General features: G+C 39.6%; 1 long non-coding RNA gene across 2 annotated transcripts in view; it reads right to left on the bottom strand.

The window, feature by feature from the left end:
- Positions 1-4,513: 4,513 nt before the first annotated feature.
- Positions 4,514-27,816, bottom strand: part of LOC140613015 (uncharacterized) — a 38,730-nt gene continuing 15,427 nt past the window's right edge. The window contains exon 3 of one of the 2 annotated variants that reach the window (XR_012014146.1): positions 4,514-4,980. This is a non-coding gene — a long non-coding RNA (uncharacterized lncRNA). Of the gene's footprint in view, positions 4,981-19,002; positions 19,232-27,816 lie in introns of those variants that run through there. The other variant, XR_012014155.1, reaches the window with a different exon arrangement.

Raw genomic sequence — 27,816 nt, forward strand, 5'->3', positions numbered from 1 at the left:
TGCTTCGTGGGGGATTTACCCCAGGCTCTGACCCTGGATGGGCAGCCAGAGTGGAGTAACCCATGATTAGTAGGAACGAGGGGTGAGGAACTTGAGGGCCAGTTAGGACTCCAGAACCTGGCAAGTGAATCCCAACCACGAGGCTGCTGACAGGACAAGACTCTACCCCAGAAAGGAGGACTGGAGACAACCAGGTAGGTCCTCATCACAGAGTCCCCAAGTGTCTGCGAATAGACGCAGAATGAGTAGGAAAATGCTGAAGTGATCAGTAATTAAATAAGCAAAGGTGAACCTGGTTGAGTTTTCCGCCATGAGGTCGAATGGTAATTCAAGATAAAAATTTATTTTAGTAGAAAAACACCAACATTTTTACATTCCCTGCTGCCCTACTTGTGACAGTGACACTAGCTGGGGTCCTGAGTGTGAGCATTGTTGAGGAAGGTAAACTTTGCTGTGTCCCATGGCCTAGCTACCGGAGGGGACTCTTCCCGGAAAGCCTCACCTGCTCTGGCCAAGGAGGGAACCCTCTCCCAGGGCCTGCTCCAAAGCTACCTGTGGCCACATTACACCACGCCGCACTAACCGACCTCTTTCTCATCACCCCTTTGGACGTCTGAACACCCCATTCCCCAGATGATACTCCTTTAGAGTCAAATGCTGGCTCTGACTCAACTTGAGTTTGCCATTCCTCCTTCAATATACTGTGCTTCAGGCATCTAGTTACTTCCACTCACACAAGAGAAGGATGCCAAGAAAGGGGTTAGCACCCTAATGAGAAAGAAAAAACGTGTTCAAGCATCCCCAGCAACAGTGGATTCGTGTTGACATACAATATAATCAGCCCCTGGTGCCTCTCTGGATGGCCGGGCCCCGTAATTTGTATCGGCATCCGACCCCTCTTAACAACCCAGTGCCACTTATCTGAGCACACCATATCATCTCTATAGAAGACACTGTGGCATGTGTAGTCTCACAGACATAGCCTGTAGAAGAACTATTATTTTGCTCTGTTCTAGACACCGTAATACTCATTTTATTCTTAAACAGCTCTAGTATCTTGTTGACTTATGGTTCACTATAACCTCCAGATCTTCTTCACGAGGACAGTTGTGAAACCTGACCAAAGCTTGTACTTCTGCAATTTTTCTCTTTTTTTTCTTTGTTCATGTGTATTTTTTCCAATATTTATTCAGTTATTTTAAAGACTATTATTTTGTTTCTGACCAAAAAGGCAATAATGCTTACTGTAGAAAAACTGAGCAAAAGTATAAAGAAGAAAATAAAAAAAAGTATAAAGAAGAAAATAAAAATAACTCATTATCCACCTGCCCAGAGATACCTTGTTAGCATTTTGATATACTGTATTTCCTTCCAGCCCTTCATTTGCATACATCTTTAACATTTGCAAACATACTGTATATATTATTTTTGTAGTCTACTTTTTTACTCGGCAATATATTATGTCACTAAATATCCTTCTAAAAAAATGATTGTTTTTGTTTAAAATTTTAAACCAAAAAATTCCACTTCTAGGAATTTACCTAATAAGTAATTATTGTTGTATAGTGAAGATTTAGCAACAAAGAGATTTACTGCCATTTCATTTATACCAAGGAAAACCTGAAATAATATAAAAATATCAAAAACTAGAGTAAATATTCACCCATGCAATGAAATCCCACACAGCTGTTAAATTTTACAGGAATATTTTGTAAAATGAAATGATTTTATTGAGGGTTGCTAAGAGGAAAAGCAAATTGTAAGACTGCATGTACAGTGTGATTTAATTTCTAAACAATATGTAACTATATTTTAAAAGATCAAATGACCAGCAGACAGTACAATGAAAATTATAATGGTTATGTCCAGCTGGTGGATTTTATAATTTTGTTTCATTTTATACTGTTTTTCTAAATGTCCAATGATGTGTATTATATGTGCACTAATAAAAATATATTTTAATTCCTTATTTTAATAAATAACATTTCACCACTTCAAGATATAATTTATTTAAATTTATTATCTAATCAATTCCCTCAAACTTGGATATATGGGAAGTTTGTAATTAAATAATGACCATCATAATTTTAAACACAGCATTTACCCCTGGAGGGGAGGGGAGTGAAAGCTTCAAGACACAGGGATGTACAAAGGGTTTCAACTTTTTGATAATGACTTACTTCTTTTTCAACATAAAAAAAAACAGATACTGGACACATGGGTGTTCACTGCTTTACTCTTCAAGTTCTTCATGTTTATACATGTATATAGGGGTGTGTGTGTGTGTATTGTACATATATTTGATTATTTCTTTGAAATGATTTGTGAAAAATAGAATTACTAGGTAGAAATGGGAAAATACATTTAAAATTCTTGATATAGATTGCTATATTACCCTCCAGAAGCCTGAAACAATGTATATTCTGACTAGAGGCATACAAGGGCTTGTTTTGCCTTGCTCTTGTCAAAAATGCCATTATCATTTTTGAATCTTTGCAAAATTAGGTCAAAATATTATCTCTCTATTGTATTAATTTGAATTCTTGTGGTTAGTAGTGAGGAAAACATTTCCATCTTTATTGGTCACTTATCTTTCTGTTTCCTATATTGCTTTGCCACATTTTTGTTCATTTTTCTGTTGGTTAGGCATCTATTTATTATTACTCTTTATATATTAATAATATTTTTCACGACTTGTAATCTGCCTTGTATTTGTGTTTATGGGGATGTTGGAGAGTTTTGCTTTTTATATAATACAACATATGAAAATTTTCTATGTGATTTTTTTTCTTCTTTACCTCAATGTTTAAAAAGACTGCATCTTATACAAAACAAAATAGACATTTGTTTAAAATTTTTTCTAGTCTGTTATTGTTTTGCATCTTCCATTTAACACTCTAAGCAAATCCATGGGTATGGTATCAGGATCTAATGACATTTTTGGCAAAATAACTGGATCATAATATTCCAGTCCCCTGTCTCTCTCTCAATCTTTTTAAAATAAAGTGCATTTTCCTCACTGGCTTAAAGTTGTTGGTTTTACTAATTACTAACAGCTAGAGTCAATTTCTTGGCTTTTAATTCTGCCCATCTATCTGCCTCTTTTTTGCACAGTTCACTTTGCTATTTTATTTATTCCGCTCTTTAAATACATTTTATTTTTTATTTATTTATTTTTTTAAATACATTTTAATACCCTGCAAGTCATCTTCCCTTCATTATGTTTCTTTTTTCCAATTCCTCTCGATTGGTTACTTCTTTCAAGTTAAATTTCAAACCATTTTGTAAAGTTCCAAAAATATTTTATTGAGCTTTTGTTTAGGAGTGGCATAAATCTATATATGAATGTGGGAATAGTGGGAACCTATGCAGTATTGATTCTTCCAATTTGGAAATAGTGTCTAACTCCCCATTTATCACGTTTACTAATTGTTCTTCAGTTCACTTTTATAATTCTTTTCATATAAGTCCTACAGTTTTATGCTAAAATTTATTCCTGTATATAAATGAAACTTCAATATATTATAAAGATGGTATTTCTATAAGTAGTAGAAAAATATCTAAATGTTAAAGGGGAAAACACCATATATCCATCTCATACCATTCACAAAGGCAAAACAAAAATGGATTAATCATTTACATGAAGAAAAAAGGATACTGGAAGAAGATACTAGACTTTTTATAACATGGCAATATGATTAGAAGCTATTTAAAAAATGAAAAAACAATTGAATAGATTAAAAAACTGAAATTTACAACTTCTCTATGAAAAAATGACACTGAAATTATGCTAAAAGATAAATAACAAACTGGGCAAAACATCTTTAACATAGAAAGTATTTCTCCAAATCAACAGGAGAAAGATGAAAAAAGGACCAGAAAATGAAAATGAAATATGAGGAAGAGGAAAAATAAAGTAAAAGGCATTTGAAAGATGATACTTACACTTATAAAGAAATATTATTTAAAACTACAATAATGTTCAACTTTTTTCCTATTTTCTCATTAGCAAAGATTTTTTTTCTTAAACATGACACTCATTAAAAAGACTTTGAATGAAAAAAAAAACAAAAAAAAACATGACACTGACCAGTGTTAGGTAAAGTTAGGAAAGACCAGGCACTCCTGCACAATGCCTTCAATTGTGAATCGATACTGTCTTCTTGAAGGGCAGCTTGTCAGATGTAACAAAATGTAAAATGTGCCTGCACTCTGTCCTACCAATTCCATTTTCAAGAATCTTAAGTATGAATTGTCCTAAAAGATGTTAAAAAAAAAAAAAACATTATTACAACACTGCCTATATACTCACTGTAAGCATTGCCTTTAATTTTGAAGAATAAGAATTTTTTTAAAATGCCGGAGTCAAAAGAGGAACCCAAGCACCTGAATTCTGAGAGGCGCAGAGGAGCGACAGAGGCAGAGGAGCGACAAAGTGGATTTAAATATTAAACCATCTTTGCATTTTGAAATAATCCCTCCTCTGACAAGTATTATTCCTTTACTACATGGCTGGAGTGTATTCACCAATATTTTATTTCACAAACTTTTTCACCATACTTACAAGACATATTTGTTAAATTTTAAACTCATTTTAATACAAAAATCAAGATGATTTATTCATCTTGTTAGTTTCAACATGTTAGTATTTATCCTATTTCAGACTTTTAAGATGTTCATTGTTTATTGGTTTGCTTGTTTGGGTGGTTGGTTGGTTGGTTGGTTTTGGAGATAGGACAGCTTTTGTGTTCAGTTAAGAAAAAAAATTTCTATTTTCTAGCTTCTCTTGCAGCCTAGTGACAAAGCTCAAGCCCATGAGTTTTACGTGAAAGTTTGGGGAAACTTCTGGGAAGGCTTTTTAAAAGACATTTTGGCGACTGGGAGATGTACTCGTTTTCACTTCTTCTTTTTCTTTCCTCTTGTCTGGAATATAATTATTATTGTTGAAGCTCCAGCAGTCCTCCTGGATCATAAAACAACCTGAAAATGGAAAGCAAAAATGGTAGACGGAAAAGAATGACGGAAGGAACCTGAATCCTTGATGACTATGGAAGTGCATGTCTTTGTATTGCTTTTATGTGTGAAGTCCTTTTGAACCTTTATTTGTTTTTTCTAAAGCATTAGCTATCCCTCATAGTTGTACGTCATCTGGAAATTTGATAGGTATGCCTCCTTTGGCCTAATTTAATTTTTATTCTTCTGGGTTAATCCAAACCCTTTGGATATATTTATTTAACTAACCATGAATTCCATTGACTATACCATTAACCAGCTAATATTTCTACACATTTTCCACTAAGTTAGGAACACACTCTATATCAACTGTCTTGCCAAAGTAAAGATAGATTTGTTCAATTCTCCCTATCTACTTATGGCATAATAAAGAATTTGTCTGGTCTTTGTCCCAGGTTCTTGGCAAGAAGCTTCAAAAGCCCTTGGAATTTCCTGAGTGATAGGAGTGTCTTTGTTATGTTAATGAGCAACTTAGTAGACTCCCAGATAGCTTGAGGAAGAGAGCTGGTCACCAGAAAGACTAACCACGAGATTAGAGATGAGACTTGCAGCCTCCTCAACCTCCAAAGAAGGGAGGGGGATCAGAGATGGAATTCAATCACATGACCAATAATTTAATCAATCCTCCCTGAACCCCAGTAAAAATCAGAGTTCAGCAGAGCTTCCTGGCTGGTGAACACACTGATGATTTGAGGGAGTGATAGGTCCTGCCACCAAAAGAAGAGGGCATAGAAGTTCTGTGCTCTTTCCCAGACCTAGCCTTATGTATGCTCTTTATAATAAAAGTGTAATTGTAAGTATAGCACTTTCCGGAGTTCTATGAGTAGTTCTAGTGAATTATCACACCTGAGGAGGGAACCTCCTGGACTAGAAGCCAGCGTGCCAGAAGTGTGGGTGTCCTGAAGACTCCATTTGTATCCAAAGTGTGGGCCGAGGACTGAGCCCTTAACTTAAGGGAATGGATACTAACTCCAGGTGGTTAGCATCAGAATTGTATTGCTGTGCACCCAGTTGGTGTCTGAGTGCTACCCAAACTAATAATGTATCCAAAAGATAAAGAAAAACAAATTAGGTTGTTTGTTTGCTTGGTTCTCATAAACCCATCATAGTGCCTATGATTACACTTTCTTTTCTAAATTAAGCCACCTGTTTAATGATATGCTGTGTAACTTTGCTGGGAACGTTTATCAATCCTACCATTCCATAGACCACAAACTCCTCTTTTCACATTCTTTGGCACTTCACAAAGATTACCAGCTGATATGGAGATTTTATGTGACATTCCTTTAATTTGTAGAAAACTTGAGAAGATTTACAGTGATTGGATGACCTTTCCCAAAGTCTTAGTTTTAGTTTCAGGACAGCAATATTTGTTCAAGTTGGGAACATGACTGCTGTAGAATAGTTCTATATTTTAAAAATATGTATTTTAGTAACTTTTCTAAAGTAGTAATTCTCAACTAGGCATTCCCTCCCCACCTCCCCACCTCCCCCAACCCCAGGAGACATTTGGCAATGCTTAGAGGTATTTTTGGTTGTCATAGCAGGAGAAGTGTTACTGACCTATAATGGGTAGAAGTCAAAGATGCTACTAACCATTCTATAATGCATAGGACAGGTGCCCAGGGAAAGAACTGTCTGGTCCAAAATGTAAATGCTGCCAAAGTTGAGAATCGCCCTGTATTGTGCTTTCATATTTTCCTCCCTAGCAAGTAATTTGCTTTCCAAACAGGGAGACTCTCCTAATAAATGTTATCCACACTTAATTTAAGGAGATAGCATTATGTGAATGACAGCATGTGTGATTTGCGTGGACAATGGAATATGTTGTTCTGTCATGCATTTACTTTTAAGAAGGACCAAGATATCACTTAGAAGAGTTTATGCTATAGATTTTACTCATCTGTGGAATTTAGGAAACAAAACAGATGAACATAGGGGAAGGGAAGGAAAAATAAAATAGTATGAAAACAGAGAGGGAGGCAAATCAGAAGAGACTCTTAACTATAGGAAACAAACTGAGGGTTGCTGGAGGGGAGGTGGGGAGAAGGATGGGGTAACTGGGTGATGGGCATTAAGGAGGGCACTTGATGTAATGAGCACTGGGTGTTATATGCAACTGATGAATCACTAAATTCAACCACTGAAACTAATAATATAGTATATGTCAACTAAATTGAATTTAAATAAAATATTTATAAAACAAGAAAAAAAAAAAGAAGGAAAGTATATGCTGTAAAAGAAAAGGTGGAGTCAGACCATCTTGGTCCAAGGACTAACGGCTGTTGTGTGAAGGAAAGAGCTATTTCAAAAATAGTTGAGGGGATCTGGGTGGCTCAGTGGTTGAGCGTCTGCCTTTGGCTCAGGGTGTGATCCCGGGGTCCTGGGATCGAGTCCCCCACTGGTCTCCCAAAAAAGAGCCTGCTTCTCCCTCTGCCCATGTGTGTGTGTGTCTCTCTCTCTCTCATGAATAAATAAATAAAATCTTTAAAAAACAATAGCTGATGATAATACCACCTTTGATTCCACCACTCCTACCAAAAGTTTATATCAGACTGCCAAGAAATAAGTATGGTAACCAAAAATGTAAATCAGGTTTGTAGAAGCTTTGAGGGAAGGTAACTGTCAGTCCTCCATGAAAGCACTGAGACTGACAGGAAGCAGCAGAGAACGTCCCAGGAGTTAATACACCTCGTGGCAAGAGATGTTGACCCATGTCACTTGACCATGACCATCAGATGGGTCCACTCCTGGGCAACATGTTGACAGAGAACCGCAAGGCCAGCCGTAGGAGCCAGGGAAAAGGAAAAAGCAGGCGCCACATGGAAGCCAATGGTATTGCAGATAGAAAGACAGGCCAACTCTCCTGAGAGTGTGAAGTGTGAAATTACTGCAGGGTCCCTGGAATTCCTCCAGTCATGCAAAGGAGGATGTGCTAGGGAAGCAATGACAGCCAAGGAAACAGGTTACGGAGTATCTAAGAGTATTAAAGGTATCTAAACCAGCTTGGCTTCTTACTACCTGAGTGCTACACAGATGAATCCAGTTAATCCAATCTCATTTCAGTCCATTTGTGTCTACACTGCTCAAAGGAAATCTTCTTTCCTGGACATATAAAGGACCATGATTATTCCAAACTTATTTCAAGGGCTTACGCATAATAATCGATTGACTGGCTGATTTTTTTTTTCCTCTTTTTCAAGGTCTTAAGTTTTCTCATTAGACTGGAAGTCATTAAGTCAAAGCTGTTGACACCCCAGAACTTATTTGCCGGGGCCCCCAAGTGAAATGCACTGCCTGAGGATATAAACTTAAAGTCAACCTGGAGTCAAACCTGCATACCAGAAATAATATGCATTGATTGCTGGCAGCTGTAAGTCATCCCTCCCTCCTCTGAGTTACCTTGGACACCGTCCTCTTAGCTTTGTCTATGTGGTACTATTATTTATATATAATTATTGTTTCTGTTATTGTTTATCATTTCTATAGAATTCTCATCTCCTCTCTCAGACTTTATGAAGTCAGCATGTTAGAGCAGATTCCAGAACTCAATGTCTCTATGCCCCCTTTTAGGTGACAAGTCCAAATTGTCTACATCCAACATAACATAGTATATTATGGTTCACTTATCATACGTCATTTCGGTTATGTTTACCTGAGATCAACACAACTCTCTACACGGTCCGAAAAAACGTGGTCGAATCACTTCACGGGGAACAAATCATGATGCCTTTCCTCACACCACGCCACCATTTCTATTGCAGCCATGCATTTCATTGAATTAAATATGAAAACACACATCCAAGACTTCCTTAGGGAAACCGAATCAATTTCAGGGGAATGAGGGTAAATCAGTAACTTCTGATAGTTATTAGGATACACTTATTTTTAAAGAGGGTGAGAGATCACTGCAGGGAGGTGCCTTTACTGGGATACTCACCCAGTCCATCCCTATGGGTCTTTGTTCCCATCCCATTCATTCCAATTGGACAGAGCTAGCTCTTCCAGGTGCCCTGAGCTCATGGTTCTAGAAGCAGGGGAGCTCTGGCCAGCAGGATTTCACAGCGTAGTGCGCCTGCCTTCCCTCTTGCGCTCCCCTCACTGAAGCCCTACCCATCCTCCAAGGCCTATTTCCAGCTCCTTCCTCCTGCCAGGCCTTTCCCGCTACTCCAGGCTACGCTAAGCTGCTCCCTCCCAAGTCTCGCTCCTACAGTGTATCTCCTAGCTCTTCGGTTATGTTGGCATTGTCTTCCCAAGTGGATCATAAACTTCCTGGGATCTCTCCTCTCCAAATCCTAGCACAGTGTCGGACTTCCTTTGGTGCCCAGTAAATATTTGTCAACTGACTGGATGGTGAGAAACCACAACACACAGTTGGGACGGGGGAAGAACTAAAAGCAGTTGATAGAGATCTCAGATTTGGTCAAATTTAGATTCCATCTAAACTTATCTATGTTTCTTTACAAAACGAGCCTCCCGGTTGTCGTTGGCTCTGGAGTCAGCAGATTGATCCACTGAGCGTCAGATTTCGGGGTGTTATTGTTTAGTTGGCTTTCCTGGGACGTAACTCCGAGAAGATGGATGGCAGCGTGTTCTTAATACACTACACAGCCTATTGATTTTATATGTCATCAATGTATATTGTGTGTCTACACTATTACCAGGAGAAGCAGGAGGCACGCGTAGTTATGCCACTGCCTTCAGCCCGTCGTCCCATGCTGTGCCCTATGGGAAGCCACTGATTCTTACACTTGGAGCCGGGACAACGCAACTTAATCAGACTGACAGGAAACAGGCAGCAATTACAGTGTGCTGCTACATCTGCTGGGTTCCACTTCACTGAAGGAAGAGTTATCTCAATTTTAATGTACATCCCTTTTTCATGTTTCATTTAACCTCTGCTGTATTATTAAACACATCAAAATATAATGACACTTGTTAAAGAAGAAAAAGAGGACAGTTGGGATATTTTGGACTGTATCTCCTATATTTGTAACTTAATTGTATCATTTTTGCTTCTCTTCAACATCTCCCCCTGGTGAATAACTAATTCAGTATATAGATATTTAAATAGCGAGTGGGGAACTGGCTGTTTAAACACCTACATCAACACCGAGTTCAGCTACAATGAAATATCCCTCAATCATTTGTCTGTTTTCACTAGGAGTGCTTCTCTTTTCAAAAACATTCTTTTGCAATGTGTCAAAATAGCTAGTTTACCCATTACTGCAGTGCACATAAACTGCTTTAAGAGCAGCTCAATGAAATTACTCGGGAATGTCTCTGTAATATGACTCGGGAGACCTTTGGAACTTAAGCTAGCAGGTGTCTCGCTTGCCATCCCCCCCTAGAGCAGCCCCAGCCCCATCAGCGGGCCGAGCCTGCTGACCTGAGATGCAGGACCCATTAAACCATCCATTTCTGCAAGACAAATACGATGACACACCAGGCTGAGCCTCTCATCTGGAGGTTGCTTTTCTTTTTTTCTTTCCATTTTGATTCTCTGATCCGCCTATCTTTCTTTGAGCTCCAGTTCTGTAATTGTACCTGAAGTATTTAGTAAACCTCCCTAAGAATTAGGCATCCAACAGAGATTAATTGAGACTCGATTGCAAACTTTCTGCTGTACAAGATTCCAGAGAAATAATGGAAATGTGATATTGGGCTTTCACTTAAACTCGTAAATACATTTTGACCGAGTAGAAACCGCAAGACGTTTGTGGGAGTTGTTATGTATCAGGGGAAACAGAGGAAAACAGTAATAGTTAAAGACATGCTTCTATGTAAATGGCTAATTAGGAAAAAAAAAAAAAAACAACAAAACACTCCAGTGCCCAATTTTTTAAAATTCTTAGATTTTTCTTTAAAGAATAATCAAAATATTACTGACATATCCACATCAGTAATAAGCAATCTACTTATGGTAGTGGTATGGGAAAGAGTCTGTGTTTTCAAGGAGTTAACAATGTAGTTGCACAATCAAAAACAAATACAGAAAAAGATAATCCGGAGCCCAAACAGGTTCCTATCAGTATTACGGAACTAATTACCAGCAACACTCTCATGGCTTATGTTCATAGTTAGGGGAACAAAAAAGCGCCACGGGCCCTGAGATCTCCTTTGGAATAAAAGCAACCTGATGTCCAGCCAGCAAGCACCTAAATAAGCCTTCATTCTGATGGTTCATTCCCTTGCCACATGGTTGCCAACCAGTTAATATTATTCCTGGATAAAAGAGTAAAATAAAAGCAACACTGCTTAACTCTTCTTTACTTATATACTCACTACAGGATCATGATCATCAACCTTACAGAGAATAAGTATCACTAAGAGAGAAGGGGAACACAAGTTTGGAGCAATGATTACCACTAGCCATGTTGACTGTATTCAAATCTCAGGCCCAAACAAGTTATATCCCTGGATGCCCAAAGTATTTGCAAATGTGATCTCAAAATCAATGCAGGAAGTCTTTGAAAAATAATGGAGAAGAAGAGAGATGCCAGAACAACATAAGGAAATATTGTCCTGTCTTTCCAAAGAAAGGAGAGAAGATAAAAGGCAAATTTCAGAAACTACTGGACTAGTGAGCTTAATGCTTATTTTCATTAATATTTTCTAATGAATGATTAATCATTGACAAGAGGAGAAGAATAACTTTGAAAAGAAGCAATCACTGAACCTAACATAGGTTTACTAAAAACAAATAAATCTGAGGAGATACCACTACACAGCTACTAGAATGGCCAAAATATAGAACACTGATAGCAAACGCTGGCACAGGTGTAGACTAATAGGAACTCTCCTATGTTGCTAGTGGGAATGCAAAATGGTATACCCAACTGGGAGGAGAGTCAGGCAGCTTCTTACAAAACTAAATATTCAAGATGATCCAGCAATCTCACTCTTTGGTATGTACCCAGAGGGACTGAAACCTTCTATCCACACAAAAACCTACACACAGATGTTTATAGCAGCTTTATTCATAATTACCCAAACTGAAAGCAACTAAGATGTGCCTCAGTCGCTGAATGGGTTAGAAAGATGTGGTTCATCTAGATAATGGGATATTATTCAATTTTTAGAAAAATGAGCTATCCAACCTAAGAATCCAGCAATAGATAAATGGATAGAGAAGATGCAGTATATATATTCAATGGAATATTACTTGGCCGTAAACAAGAATGAAACCTCATCATTTGTAAAAACATAGATGAACCTAGAGGGTATTATGCTGAGTGAAATAAGTCAGACAGAGAGAGATGAATACCGTATAATTTCACTTAGGTACAGAATCTAAAAAAAAAACAAAACAAACAGGAACAGAAACAGACCCATAAATACAAAGAACAAACTGATGGTTCCCAGAGGGTTAGGAGGTAGGGAGTTGAGCATGATGGAGGAAGGGGGGGCGGTGGTGGGAAATATGGGTTTCCAGTTATGGAATGAGTAAGTTACAGGATGAAAGGCACAGCATAGTTTGTAATAGTGTTGCATGGTGCCAGATGGTAGCTACACTTGTGGTGAGCATAAAATAACCTATAGACTTGTTGAATCACTATGTTGTACGCCTGAAACTAGTGTAACATCGTGTGTCAGCTATACTTAAATAAATTTTTTTTAAAGAAAGAAATGATTTCTCAAGCCGCGAAAAGATACGGAAGAAACTTAAATGCATTTACTAAGTGGAAGAAGCCAATCTGAAAAGGCCGCACACTGCATGTATGTGCCATACATATTGTATAGTATATACAACATACTGCTATATGCACTCCTATATGACATTCTGGAAAGGGCAAAACTATGGAGACAGTACAAAGATGAGTGGCTTTCAGGAGAGGGTGGAAAGGGGAGGGATGAATAGGTGGAAGACAGATGATTTGGGGGACAGGAGCCCTGAGTGTGGGGAGCTCTGGAGTCTGTAGGTGTAGCTGCCAAAACCAGAGAGTTCTCACCTCTGAGCCTCCAGGACTCACTCCCTCGGAGAAAGGCCTCTTTTAGATCCAGAAAGGCGGCTGCTGCACCTGTGAATGAAGTGAGGGTCTCCCCAAATAAGGGAAGCTGTCCCCAGTGAGGCTACGGCTGGTCCCCACCACATCCTGGACCATGTGGTATGATCAGCTCAGAATTTGAACTGGAAGGAATTTGAGCTGGAGGCAACCTTGGAGACTGTCCAGGCCACCCCTCTGGTGACACAGGAGAACTTTGAGGCTCAGGACACTGAAGAAACTTGCTTAGGATCTCACATGTTCGAAGACCCGGATGGACTAGAACTTGTGTCTCCTCTGGCTGACCCACTGTTCTTTCCACTACATGACTGGTTCTCAAAGTGGTCCCAGACCAGGAACGTCAGTGTCACCTGGGGGATTGTTGGGAATGCAAATTCCCACCTCCCATCCCAGACCTCATGCCTCAGAAACTTTAGGGATGCAGCCCAGGACTCATCCTGATGCTCAACTCACATTTTTCTTTTTTAAGATTTTATTTATTTATTCATGAGAGACACAGAGAGAGAGAGAAGCAGAGACACAGGCAGAGGGAAAAGCAGGCTCCATGCAGGGAGCCCGATGCGGGACTCGATCCCAGGTCTCCAGGATCACACCCTGGGCTGAAGGCAGTGCTAAACAGCTGAGCCACCCGGGCTGCCCTCAACTCATATTTAAGAACTCCCATGCTACACAATGTTCTCACTCATGAAAGGACCCATTCGCCTATTTGCCTGACAACAGAATTCCTGATACTGTAGCAGATCAAATAGGGGTGATTTTTTTAGGTTTTTTGTTTGTTTGTTTTGTTTTTTTCTTTTTCTTTTTTTTAGGCCTTTCACTGTCATCCTTATAGAAAGGTTTCCCACAAAATCAACTTCTTCAGTGCTGAGATTTCTACTGTTAGATTTATTTCTTCCATCAACAGTGTAAAAACCACTGTTAAAAGGTAAACAGCATGGCTAAGTCAATACATAGTAAAATATCAATGAGAGTAATATTAACAAGTTCTGCTGAAATCTCATTAGGATCCAGGCTCCATACTATATAGACAATGTCAGCAGCAGCAATTCGCAACCTCTTATAAACTGATTTTTCAGGTTAGTCTAACCTCTTACACAGCCAACATCGAAAGGACATATAAGTACTAATGGAAAGAGACAGCGTTGGGGAGCATATAAGGTCCTGAGCAGGGAGCTGAGGGTCCATGGAAAGTCCCCTAAGAAAGAGTCTGGGTCCCCAGGAAGCAAGATGAGGGCCAAGGTACTTGGAAGATGTTCAGACAGGGGCTGAGGCATAGAAATAGGAACTGAAAAGGGGCTACTGTGTATGGTTGTGTAGGCTGCGCACTGCACAATTCCAGAGGACAATATCCACACAGACAAGATGCCAAGTGGCGATGCTGAGATAAAATTCCACCTACTTTAAACATTGCAGGCTGCTGGTTTCCTCTCAGAATTGGGCCCTGCTGCTGGAAGTTCCTGAGATGCCAGTGGGACTGAGTGTTCTGGCCACACAGGCTGAGTGATTGTAGGGGGATGGGATGGTGTGAGATTTGTTGATTCCCTGAACTCCTGAAAAAGTAAGCCCTCTGGAGGTCTTCAGTCCATACCACTTTCCTGGGACATGTTTGAAAAAGGGCCTAAAGCTGATACCCTTCCCTGAGTCATGCTACCTGCACTCCTCGAGGAAAAGTTCTGCGAATTGCTATTGTGATTTTTTTCTTCTTTGTTTTGTTTTATGAGTGAATTTAAAGTGAATTCATTTGTAGAATGACCAATGGTTACCCTGCAGTCTCTGAAAAGACATAAACCCTCCTGAGTAAACCAGAAATAACCTGGATATCAAAGATCAGGTCTGGGAGTTGCCAAGAGCGAAAGCAGAACATCAGCTACCCTCCGATGTAGATTGACACCATCAATTTGAAACTCAATATTTTAAATGTATCAAATTCTGTCTTGAGGTAACCTGCCAGGCACTATAAATTTTTTTTTTTTGTATTGATGTCATTTTTCTCTAAAGTTGGAAGCCCAGAGGATTTCGTTTGTTCAAATCAGCTCCAGATGGAGAAGATTCTAGAAACAACCGGGCATTCTGCAGGCCCCCAAGTCAGATTTTGGTGCTGGACCTGAGGACTGAGAAAACATAGGCAGTTCAAGATTCAGAAGAAATAAAACAGTGTATCAAAAAGGCCCAAAAGAGGGGATCCCTGGGTGGCGCAGCGGTTTGGCGCCTGCCTTTGGCCCAGGGCGCAATCCTGGAGACCCGGGATCGAATCCCACGTCAGGCTCCCGGTGTATGGAGCCTGCTTCTCCCTCTGCCTGTGTCTCTGCCTCTCTCTCTCTCTCTGTGTGACTATCATAAATAAATGAAAAAAAAATTAAAAAAAAAAAAAGGCCCAAAAGATGTATGAAAAAGCAAAAGTGAAGTTAATAAAAGTTTAAAAGAACTGGGGAGGGAGCACCGGAGTGGCCCAGTTAAGTATCCAACTCTTATTTTTTTTTTTAAGATTTTATTTATTTATTCATGAGAGACACACAGAGAGAGGCAGAGACACAGGCAGAGGGAGAAGCAGGCTCCCTGCAGGGAACCCGATGCGGGACTCGATCCCAGGACCCTGGGATCACTCCCTGAACAGAAGGCAGATGCTCCACGACTTGAGCCACTCAGGTGCCCCCAGCATCCAACTCTTGATTTCAGAGTCCTGGGCTTGTGTCCACTTCTCCCTCTTCCTTTGCCTCTCCCTTTATTCATGCTCTCTCTTTCTCTCAAATAAATTAACAAAATCTTTAAAAAAAAAAATTAAAAGAACTGGGGAGACTAGATACCAAAGGAAAATGTGTTAAATTAGGAGAAAAGATTCTCCTCAAAGATTAGCAAGTAGTGATGGGCTGCCCACCAGCCCAAAGCTTTGGCATCCCTACCAAAACTTACACTATTACTTAGTGTTGCTTAATCTAGTTCTTTTTATTATTATTATTGCTGTGCATGGGAATTATTATTACCAGGAGGAAAAAAAACAATAATAATATAGAAGTTCTTTTTTACTTCCAATTTCTTTGATTCCACAACAATAAAAATAACAACTACCACTTTGACAGCATTCACTGCAGGCCAGGCCCTGCTTAACACATCTTAGTGACATTGCTCTTCACCACCACCTTCTGAGCGAGGTGCCCTTAAATTCAACAGGCTGTGCCCACAACCACTGCCCGCACCGCCTATACCCTGCTACCCCGCACAGAGAAGCAGCGACGTCTGTCCTCGAACACTTTACAGATGTGCAGGACATGCCTTCCACCTCATCCACGTGGAACAAACTTGCCCCTTTAACAACTAGTCAAGAAAAGGCCCCAAATCACTGCTTTGTGTCTTAAAACGAATGAATATCTGCCTGTAATCACTGAAATCCATTCGATATTGTATGTCAGAAAGCTGAGTATTTGAGATTCAAGTTTGAGATTCGAGGTTGGTTTTCCAGGGCTGCCTTAACAAAGTACTGGAGGCTGGATGGCTTCCATCACCGAAATTTATTTTCGCACAGTTTTGAGGCTTGTGATCTAAGATGAAGGTATCAGGAAGGTTGGTTTCCTTGGAGGTTTCTCTCCTTGGCTTATAGATGGCTATCTTCTCCCAGGGTCTTCAAATCATCTTCTCTTTCTACGCAACTGTGTCCTAATCTCCTCTTCTCATAAAGACACCACTCATACTGGATTAGGAGCTCTCTTAATGATCTCATTTTAAATTAATTACCTCTCTAAGGGTCAAGGTCCAAATACAGTCAGATCTAGGGTATTAGGGGTAAGGACTTCAATATATGAATTTGGTAGGGCAGGGGGCAAAATTCAGCCCATGTAAAGGTCTCTGGACCAAATGGATTCATATTTTTCGTCCTTGCATCAGAATGTAGAAGCTTTATCTGCACCTAGGAACGTTTTCTAGAATCAGAGCCCATAATGCCACTGCCATTTTTATCACCTTTAGTCAGCAGTCACTGTGCTTGTTTCATGCTGATTTTAGGGGGCGTAGAAGGTGGGGACGCCTGCTGTAGTTCCCAGAGTGGATCATAGGCGCATTACATCATTGTATGGTAAACACCTACTGGTACAGAGTCTCTCTTTAGAATCTTCAAATTTAACATTAAATATAAGCTTCTAACCAGATCCTAAATCCTGTCATTATGTGGAAGTCATATGTTGAAAACCAACTCTAAAAGAAATCCCTTTATTTGAAATGCAAAGAATTTATTTTGATTTACTTTTCCATTGATTTCACTCTATGTTGTCCTGGGTCAGTCACCAACTGAAACTTATTTCTACAGAGGATATTATCTAAGAATAACAATCTGCTTATTCAGATTATGGTGGCTCTATCAGGTCATGTCCAAGGAAGTATATTTAGACAAACCTAACTTAAAGAATGGCGTAGTATGGTACACAGAGTTATAATTTTCTCCAAAAATGTTTACTAAAAAATAGATTTGGGGGCAAATCATATGATAGATACCTAATTTTCCACTTTTAACTATTAGCGGTATTCAGGAATTAAATCATTGCCTTTTGCACATTTTTAAGCTTACACCTACATAAATCTGCTTAATGAAATGAATATTTTCCATTAGTTTTAAGCATTTGAGAAATGGCCAATGTCTGAAATTTGAATCACACATGAAATGGACATTAAGCTAAGGTGGTCTGACAAATTACTGCAAAACTACTTGGCAAAATGACTTCACTGAGCCTAAGCTAAATCCAAAATAAACCAAATTAAACCTAAAACTCCAAAAACACCAAATCCTATGATTTGCAACAAATACTACATAATTCTTGAACTTAATGAAATGCAAAACAAATGATGTCTAATAAAGAGCAGTTGGGATACACTGACTTACTATGAGCTTGTAAAACGACAGGACTTGAAAGAATAAATCTGTTCAAAGGAATTGAAGCCACCTTGAGAGGATTACTAAAATGATTCATATGATTAATGCTTCCAGTTTTGAAATATGTTATCTATCACTGTGAAATTATTTTAAAAGGATTAAAGAGTAAATTGACTTAAAATCCAAAAAAATGCTAAAGGATGGGTAAAAGTAAATAATTCTAATAGCAATGAACTAAAAAGGCAATGGGCATACTTTTAAAAAATTGGCAAAAAAGACCTAAAAAATGCAAAAATATTGGTAAAGTAGAAAATTATTTTTAAAAGACTGGAAAGGAGTCAATATGAATTGTTAGGATATGTATTTGAAATATAGAAGTTTGTCTCCTAGTAACGTATTTTGAATATTAAATATTTCATAAAATTAAACCACCCTGTGTCCATTAGCAAGTACATGTAGAATATTTAAAATACGACTATGAAGATGGAATGAAAACCAATCAACTAGAACTCTACAGAATCTTTTTTTTTTTTTTTTGAACTCTACAGAATCTTAAACATCTGTTAAAACTATCTCATTCAATAGGAATTGCTATAGCAGTTAAAAGAAACATTCTGGGTAAATATCTAAGTTCAGCAATTTCATCACCGAGCAAATTGATTTGGGGCATTTTGATCTAGAATCAAACAAGAGACCCTTCTTGTCTAGCTCACTGTTAGATTTTAGCATTCTCTCCTGCTCATCTCTACTTTAAACCAACTCTCTGACTTCTTCCATCTTTCCGTTCTTTCTATTCTTTCTACATATCTATGGCCTCAAGAATTGCAGAGTTTGCATTTTTTCCCAAAACAGAGGGACAAAGGCTTGGATTTGGAATGGAATTGTGTTGATTAAAAAATATTTATGGGGATGCCTGGGTGGCTCAGTCGGTTAAGCATCCGACTCTTGATCTCAACTCAGATCATGATCTCAGGGCTGTGAGTTCAAGCCCTTTGCTGAGCTCTGCAGTGGGCATGGAGCCTACATAAAAAAATATATATATATTTAAAAAATTATATATATTATCACTTCATACCCCCTAGGGTGGCTACAATCAAAAAGACACACAATAACAAGTATAGAGGATGTGGAGAAATTAGAACTGTCATTCATTGTTGGTGGGGACTATAAAATGGTGCAGCCAGTTTAGAAATTCCTCAAAATCTTGGGGATCCCTGGGTGGCTCAGCAGTTTGGCACCTGCCTTTGGCCCAGGGCGTGATCCTGGAGTCCTGGGATCGTGTCCTGCGTCGGGCTCCTGGAGTGGAGCCTGCTTCTCCCTCTTCCTGTGTCTCTGCCTCTCTCTCTCTCTATGTCTATAATAAATAAACAAATAAATAAATAAATAAATAAATAAATAAATAAATAAATCTTTTTAAAAAAAGGAAAAAAAAAAAAAAGAAATTCCTCAAAAGCTTGAACATGGAGTTAGCATTTGACCCAACAGCTATACTCCTATAGCTATACGTATATCCAAGAGACTGAAAACATACGTCCACACAAAAACTTGGACACAAAATTTCGGAGCAGCCTTATTCATAATAGGCCCCAAATGGAAACAACGCAATGTCCACCTGATGAAAGGGTAAACAAAATGTGGTATATCCATATAATGCAATGTTATTTTGACATAAAAAGCAACTAGGTATTGATCCATGCTACAACATACAGGAAACTTGAATACAAGCTACGTGAAAGAAGCTAGTCGCATTGTAGGATTCCATTAAAGGAATGTCCAGAATAGGCAAATCCATACAGATAGGAAGTAGGTCAATAGTTTTCGGAGACTGAAAGTGTGGGCACATGAGGAGTAACTGTTAATGGGCACAAGTCTTCTTTCAGGCTTATTTAGAAAATGTTCTAAAGTTAGATAGTGGTGATGATTGTGTAATTCTGTGAATATACTAGAAACCATTTAATTGGACACTTTAAAATGATTAATTTTATGATTTGTGAATTAAATCTCAAGGACTCTGATATATATACATATACACACAGATATATGTACGTATGCACACATACATAGATATGATTACTCCTTTCATTGTGGAATTTAGGGACTAAGATATATTTACATATATAAATTTTATGGAAATGAGACTATGTTATTCATGCTGTTTTGTAACATGGCATTTCACTCAAAAATATGTCTTGGATATATTTCCCTACTGAAATATATTTCCCTATATATATATCCATGTTATATATATGTATATAAAATAATATATATAAAATCCTTTTAAATAGCTCTACTGTACACCATTTAAACCATTACCAATGTTCTGGTAGAGCAACCGTGTAGTTATGGATATACACACACGTGTGTATGAATATTTACACAGAAACATGTGTCCATATGTATATTTGTGTGCTTCTTTGATTATTTGCTAAAGAAAAATCTAGATAAAATCCTACAAGTGGGATTTCTGGGTCACTGTGTACATCTTAATGTTGATCCATACTGCTAAATTGCCTTCTAGAAAAGTTATTTTTATAAGTTTACATTCCCGGCCAGCTGTGATGGAGACTGCTCCTTCCCCTGTTCACACCTTCATCCTCAATCCTGAATACCCTCAGAGCTCGTTTTACCTTTACCAATCTGACTTGTTATTGTTGCTTTGAGAGCATCTATTTGATTATTATTGAGGTTGAATATCTTGGGCACACTTTTTAGCCACCAGTATTTCTTCTTTTGTAAATTATTGATGTGTACACCTTGCCTATTCTTTCCTGTTGTAGTGCCTGTCATTTTCTTATAATTGCGTAAGTTCTTTTATGTTGAGTAGGGACTTTGCTGTTAGACATGTTGAAATGGCTCTTCCTACCAAAAAATGGCTTTAAGGTTTAAGTCAAGGAGGGGCAGTTGGTTGAGTGTCTGCCTTTAGCTCAGGTCATGATCTCAGGGTCCTGGGATCGACTCCCACATAGGGCTCCCCACGGGGAGCCTGCTTCTCCCTTTGCCTCTGTCTCTGCCTCTCTCTTGCTGTCTCTCAGGAATAAATAAATAAATAAAATGTTTTTTTTTTTTTTTTAAAAAAAGCTTTATTCAAATACATGTGCCCTATTAGCCTGGAAGAGCCAGCATTAGTGTCATCTTTGACTGTGGACTCTAACAAGATAGGAAGATGGAACTGGCCGTTTTAGGAGCTAGTGAACTTCTTGTCATCGGAATATTCTAATATAGATTACTGGGCCATCGAGCCAGGACGTCACAAGAAGCAATTCAAACATCAGAGAAGTGGTTGGACAAGGTGACTTTTATGATCCCTTCCAACCCTGAGAGTGTAGGAGTTTGTAAGTGAGACAAATATTTAACTTCATGAAAGGCAACCTACCGCACCTGTGATAACAAGTGAGGAATTGATTCCTATCACACACACACCACACACACACACACACACACACACACACACACACCCTCATGGGAGTGGAATAGTCTGCTCTCAGATGCCAACAAAAGGTAAGTATGTGTACATTTTCACCTTTATGTTTCTATATATGTGCATGTGAGGAAGATACAAAGGAGAAAGGTGCATGAACAACTAAGTAAGTACATTTCTGTGTGTTTTCATATTTGTTCCATGTAAAGAACATTCTAGGGTGGAAAATCAAAGGGTGGACAGATGTCTATTATCAAAGCAAAAAAGAGAAATAGATATACTTCCAGAAAAAGGAAGAACAAAAGAAACAACCAAATAAGCGAACACCATTCTGTTGTGTTAGAGCTTTCTCCTTCCTTCCATGTTTGATTATTTAATCATCTGAACAGTTGCTTCAATTCTTCTTTGCCTTGTTTCAGAATGGCAGAAGTTATCATTGAAATAAGATTATTAATAGTCATTTATAGAATAAAAATTGATCCTAATACACACACACACATTTAATTTTCCCAACTCCATGAAATAAATGCTGTTATTAATCCCATTTTACAGATGAGGAACTGAGGCACAGAGAAGTTAGGTAACTTGCCACAAGTCACACAGCTAATGAAGTAGAGAGGCCAAAATTTAAAGTTGGGCAGCCAGTCTCCAGGCGGAATCAAGGGTTCAGCCCCCCCAGCACAGTGGGTACACTAAGCCTTAGAGTCTGCAGTATTCCGGGGGTCAAGCTCATGCTCCAATACTTAGAGCTCTGTGACTCTGGAGGAATCCTGCCCCTGCCCTGAGCTTCAGTTTCCTCACTTATAAAACGTCACCGGTGTCCCTGACAGAGCAGAGGGGAGAAGGAAACGAGACCATATCGGAGTCTGAAACAGGGGACACCTCCTACATCACAGCGATTTGCATTTCCTTGCTCCAGATGCAAATGCCATCCACTTTTAGGGCCCGACGTCTCCTAAAGACAACCCATGTCATAAAGCCAGGCCTTTTAGGAAAGTTGCAAGTGTATCCGGAAAAATACCAGGGTGGCAATGAAAGCCTCCTCCAACCCTTCGAGTGCTGCGGGGTTGATAAGACCACTTGCTACCAGAAGGGCCCTGTTATCCTGTGCGCAGATCCCTACAGCTCTGGCAGGATTGGGTAATCTCAGGTGATAAGAGAGATGTAAGGAATTACAACTCCTGATAAAGCACTGTGCTTCTGTTTGCTCATACTTTGAGGAGATATGGGGGACACAGATAAAGTACTGGCAAAAGCCCCAGGTGGGCTGAAAACACTCCTCCTGCCCTGGAGCCTTGGGGGCGGCGACTGGGGGCCCGGCCTGCTACCGTATTTGCTCTGCTTATCGCAGAGCACCCGCAGCCACCGAGGGCCAGGTCAGGCCGGGACACTCCAGGAAGAGTGGAGTGAGGGCCTGGCTCCTCTGAAGGGAGAAGGAGCCCCTTGGCCCCAGATGCTGTCCTGTGGCATCACGGGAACACACATTCAGGTGTGGAGGAGTCACAGATCTGAGACTTTCCCTGGACACCAGGACCAGATTGTCCCATGGAAGGGTCAGGCTTGCCTTCCACTGGCTGGATGTGAGGCAGGCTAAGTCCCTGGGGCACCGACCTGACCAACGGGGGGTATTTCTTACTGGGTCAGATGGGAGAAGGGGGTTAGAGTCTTAATGACTTCTGAGCAAGTCCTTGAGTAAAGAATGAACAGGGTGGTGACAGGCATTCACCAGGCTGGTGGGACAGCCACCGTGCAAGTGCGACAGCATGAAACGCGCAGATGGGTGCAAGTAGTTCGTGGAGCATTCTATAGAAAGGAAGCCGATAATTTTACCAGGCTTTTCTGTACCTTCTTATCCCCCTCCTCCCGAATTTTATATGAGAGAATACCAGCTCCGCACATAAATACATGTTATACTTAAAGAAATGAAAAAAAAAAAAGCCAACTTGCTGAAGACAGAGAAGTATTTCTAAAAATGACGTTAACTACAGTGAGAGGAAACCAGAATGCTAGCAGAAGAATAAATTGGTGCAACCTTTGGTAAAGCGAGTTGTAGCTACCGATTAAAAAAAAAAAATGATGTGCACAGGGACTTGGACTTTGCATCACCAGCATGTTTTCCTTCATCCAAAGGGGAAAACACGTATGTAAAGCTTTCACTCACCTATTAAATGATGATTTCTTGACTCCCCACATGTGACAAAGCAAGGGTATCCCTAGGATGGATGAAATAGTGAACAAAGAGGGCAAAACCTTGCCCCCATGCAACTTATCTGAACAAATAAGCAAATATTTCGTTTAATTTCAGAGAGTGAGAAGTGGTATGAAATGAAGAGGAAGGAGAACGGCAGGGGGAGATGTGCTCCAAGAAGGTGCCATTTGAACAAGAGCCCAAATTAAGGGGAAAAGGGGACCATGCAAACCTCTGGGCAGACAGCATCCTGGGCAAAGAATACAGTGGCAACGTGTACCAGTAAAATAAAGGAACAAACAAAAATAATGGAAACCATGTGATCATTTTTTTTCAGATTTGATTAAGCAAACTTAGGTAGCCATGAAATGGACTAGTACGCAGTAGTTGAGATTAGGATAAGTTTCATGTAGTGGTAGCAGAATGTTCTCTAAGTTACATTAAAAAACTTTTTTTAGGTTCAGGTATTAAATATAGTATGCTCTCATTTGTGTCAAATGAATGCATGTAGAAAATTTCTAGAAGGATATGTAAAAACTGATCTGTAACAGGATATATAAGAAGCAACTTGGATGGGAGTTTGAAGCTCTGAGAAGGAATGAAACATTTTTTCATGTTTTTACACCACTGAATTTTCACCCATTCATCGGTACTAGTCTTATCATTTAAAAACACTTAGGTTTGATTCACCTTCACTTTTAGAACTTTCTACAAACAAATAAGCAAAGGCTTTACGACATCTCTCTTACTTGGAGGTTCTGGGAATTTATTTGCCTGTTGCAGTTCCTTCGAGGGTAGTGAGTTCTTTCAGAAATCTTTGAGCACTTTTTATCTATCAGGAGAAGCATCCAACACAGTTCTTGAGTGATCAGAGTGAAGCCAAACGTAGCCCCTGTATGCAGAGCTATTCTTAGGCCCTGGGCTGGCTGCATGCGGTCACACAAAGCCCCCCGATTATAAGGGCCCCACAAGTGGCTTAATTCTCTATTCTCTTCATCTTGAAATTCTGAATAATTCTGAACAGTAGGTTCCGTTTTTGAATTCTTGCATTGGGCCTTGTGAATATGTAGCTGGGGTTGCTAAGGGCACTGGGCCGTCTTTGGAGAGGTGAGGTTTAGAATAAACCAAACGGGATCCCTGGGTGGCTCAGTGGTTTGGCGCCTGCCTTTGGCCCACGGCGTGATCCTGGAGTCCCGGGATCGAGTCCCATATCGGGCTCCCTGCATGGAGCCTGCTTCTCCCTCTGCCTGTGTCTCTGCCTCTCTCTCTCTCTGTGTCTCTCATGAATAAATAAATAAAAAATCTTAAAAAAGAATAGAATAAACCAAACAGATTATCTCGGTTCCAGTAGCACGTGTGAATAGCTGGAAGCAGCAGGCATGGAGAGTCACCTGGAAAGATTAACAGAGAACCTCTGCTGCACCCGAGAAATAGTGTTCCTTCCCCCACCGCCAGTATGCAATCAGGGATCATGAGCCCAGATATCATATCTTTTAATTTTTCGAGTTGCAAATCCAACTTTGAATGTGTTAAGTCCCAACTTTAAATGCTGCCAACCATTTTACAGGCAATATCTAAATAGAACATGTCCATACATCAAATCTGGTTTCTGCGTTTCTAGGTTCCAGCCTCTGTTTTCTTTCCTCAAACACTTGTCAACAATCGTAAGCAGAAATTTGCTTTCTGGGACTTGCATTGTCACACATGAGCTAGCCATGGATTTTGCTCCACGTAAAAGGCGTAGGGCTCAACTAGCACGGCAGTTGCTACAATTCACTTCCACACATTGTCTAGTTGTTTGGACAGACTAAAGTCGATGTGGTGGCTAAAGCTTCATGGGAAATTCCACATCTTCCACTTACTATGTGACTTGCCTTTGTTTCGAACGCGTTATCACTCTTGTTACAGGGGAACCTGGAGAATTTTATAATTCCTCGTATTTTCAGAATGCTTTTCAATCATGATGGGAAAACCAAACAACAAAACAAAAACTGTAGTGTTTGTTTGGAAAGTTGTGTTTTTAAGTAGTGCCATTAGAGAATTTCACAAAATGGGAACGAGCCTTGGACGTTCTCTCATCACGTAATGTAGTTTGCAACTCCAAACACTCGAAAAGTCTTTTAGAATCAGAGGATTTGAAAGAGGAATGAGAGTAATGCTAAAAGTAAGAACCGTGTAGCACCAGTAATGTAATACATGACCCATCATTTAGAATCATACATTTAAACCGTCTCTAAATGGATTGCCTCTCCTAAATCCTGGATTTTTCTGTCTCAAATCAGATCTTTCCTGGATATGAGATCATTTTTATTATTTCATGTGAGAAAAAAAAAGAGAGTATCTTAAGAAGGAAGACAATACTTGAAGGGACCAGTGAGTTGCTCTTGGTCTATAAACTCCTTCCCTCCCAGTAGCAGATTACACGCACACATCCGCTACGTTCCGCACATCCCTTGCCAACACCAGTGTACCATGACCACCTTTCCAGGGGGCTCATAAAAACCCAGGCCCCAGGGGTTGGCAAGGCTGTTACGGTGTCCTTACTCGCTGCTACCCCCTCAGCAAGCCTTCAGTGGTCTCTACAAGCTAGCTGCTGACGACCAACAGTGCAAGTCCGTCAGTTTCCAGTGGTTCTAACAGTATGACACGGATACTCACTACTGATGGTGGAAGGCTTAAGAAAAGCATCGAAGGAAATGCGCTGAAGGACCCTGGTGCTTCCTTTGCATTCAAAGAGGAAACCTTAAGAGGCATGGGGGCATTCTCTTCATTTGCTCCTACGTTATTGGCTAATGTTGCCTGTCTCATGGCTGGGAGTAAGTTCAATGGACAGGCTTGTGCGTTTGGGCCAGACACTGAGATTTTCCCAGATGCTTCAAGTATACGAAAGAATCTTGCTTTCCTCCCATTTTCTAGAGTTACATTTTACTGTTTGCAATAAAAGTGAGTGGTTAGCAGATCTATTTCTCTGCTTCCAGATCTGTTGATACCTTTCATTTTATGCAAGCCAGATTGCTTATGAGTTATCATACGTAAAATATTTGTAGTCACCGCCGACACAAGACGGCAATGACTTGATTGCAATAAACAACTTCTTTAGTTTCTTATCAGCATTATATTAAGGCTCGGAGTTGTTAGACAAGAATGTGTACTTTCATATTTTCCCTCTATGCATATATACACACGAGTAATCATTGTAGAGGCAACACCATTATCTTGATTTTCCAGAACAAAATAACCTTGCATGCAAAAAGCCAAACAACTGAATACAACACAAACCTAACTTTCCTAAAGCAATCATGGCTCTTTACACATTTGTTATTCTGTTTGACATACACAATAAATCGTAATAGTTACCAAATTACTGTTCGGTTTCAAATGATGTGCACACATCTATAATCTTAGTTAGCTGCTTGCTGGCCTGCTTCAGGAATGTCACTGCATCCTCCAGGGTAATTCAATATCAATGACTTTTCCAAATAAATCTAGTTGCTGGTTTATATTAATGAACTGTCACAGTTCCTATTGTTTTCCCATGGCCTTGCAGCTGTATTCTTTCACAGGTGCTTGGCAAATTAAAATGATGCTGGTTTGGGGTTTCAGCTTGATACAAAATCACTCCTTCAGCAGATTGTTCGGAAGTTATTCATGCAAGAAGCACATCTTTACTCTAGACACTCAGCTTTTCCACTTATCCAATACCCATGCCTTTGTTGACACTTTGCATTTCGGTTTTCCTCACCAAAGAAGTACAAAGAAAGATTGTCTTTCTTACTTAGAACATTTCTATTAAAGATCGCAAGCACTGGAAGCATCCGGTTTTTCAAGAAATATGTTCTTCTCTGTGAATCCTAACATTGTGTTCAGAGATCACAAACATTAATCACTAATGTGTGCAGATTATATATCTTTTTGGGTTGTTTTTGTTAACATTCATTACCCAAGGGACCAACAGACAGGAAGAAATTTATTACACGCTAACTATTCAAAACCACATTAAATATTCCCTTCTGGATCTATTATAGCCTCTATTTAAAATACTTTGCTCATGAGCAACTCCAACCACTGAGGAGAATGTTCAACAGGGAAGTATCTACTCAGTTAAATTATCCAGGCTTCTTTCAAGATTGGGCTTCCTCCCTAATCCTCAACATCCTCTTATCACCCTTCATGCCTCTTCTGAGCCCACGGATGCTGCCAACGGAACATCTCAGCTCTCACCCCTGGGGTGTCCTGGGTTACCCCTCCAGGAGCCACAGCACTGCCAGTTCTCTCGAGACCTCCAGTTCTGCATTTCCACACACCCAGCACCTGCCAGGGGGACTCTGCAAAC

Source organism: Canis lupus, chromosome 1 (genome assembly GCF_048164855.1).
Source record: "Canis lupus baileyi chromosome 1, mCanLup2.hap1, whole genome shotgun sequence".
Lineage (NCBI taxonomy): Eukaryota > Metazoa > Chordata > Mammalia > Carnivora > Canidae > Canis > Canis lupus.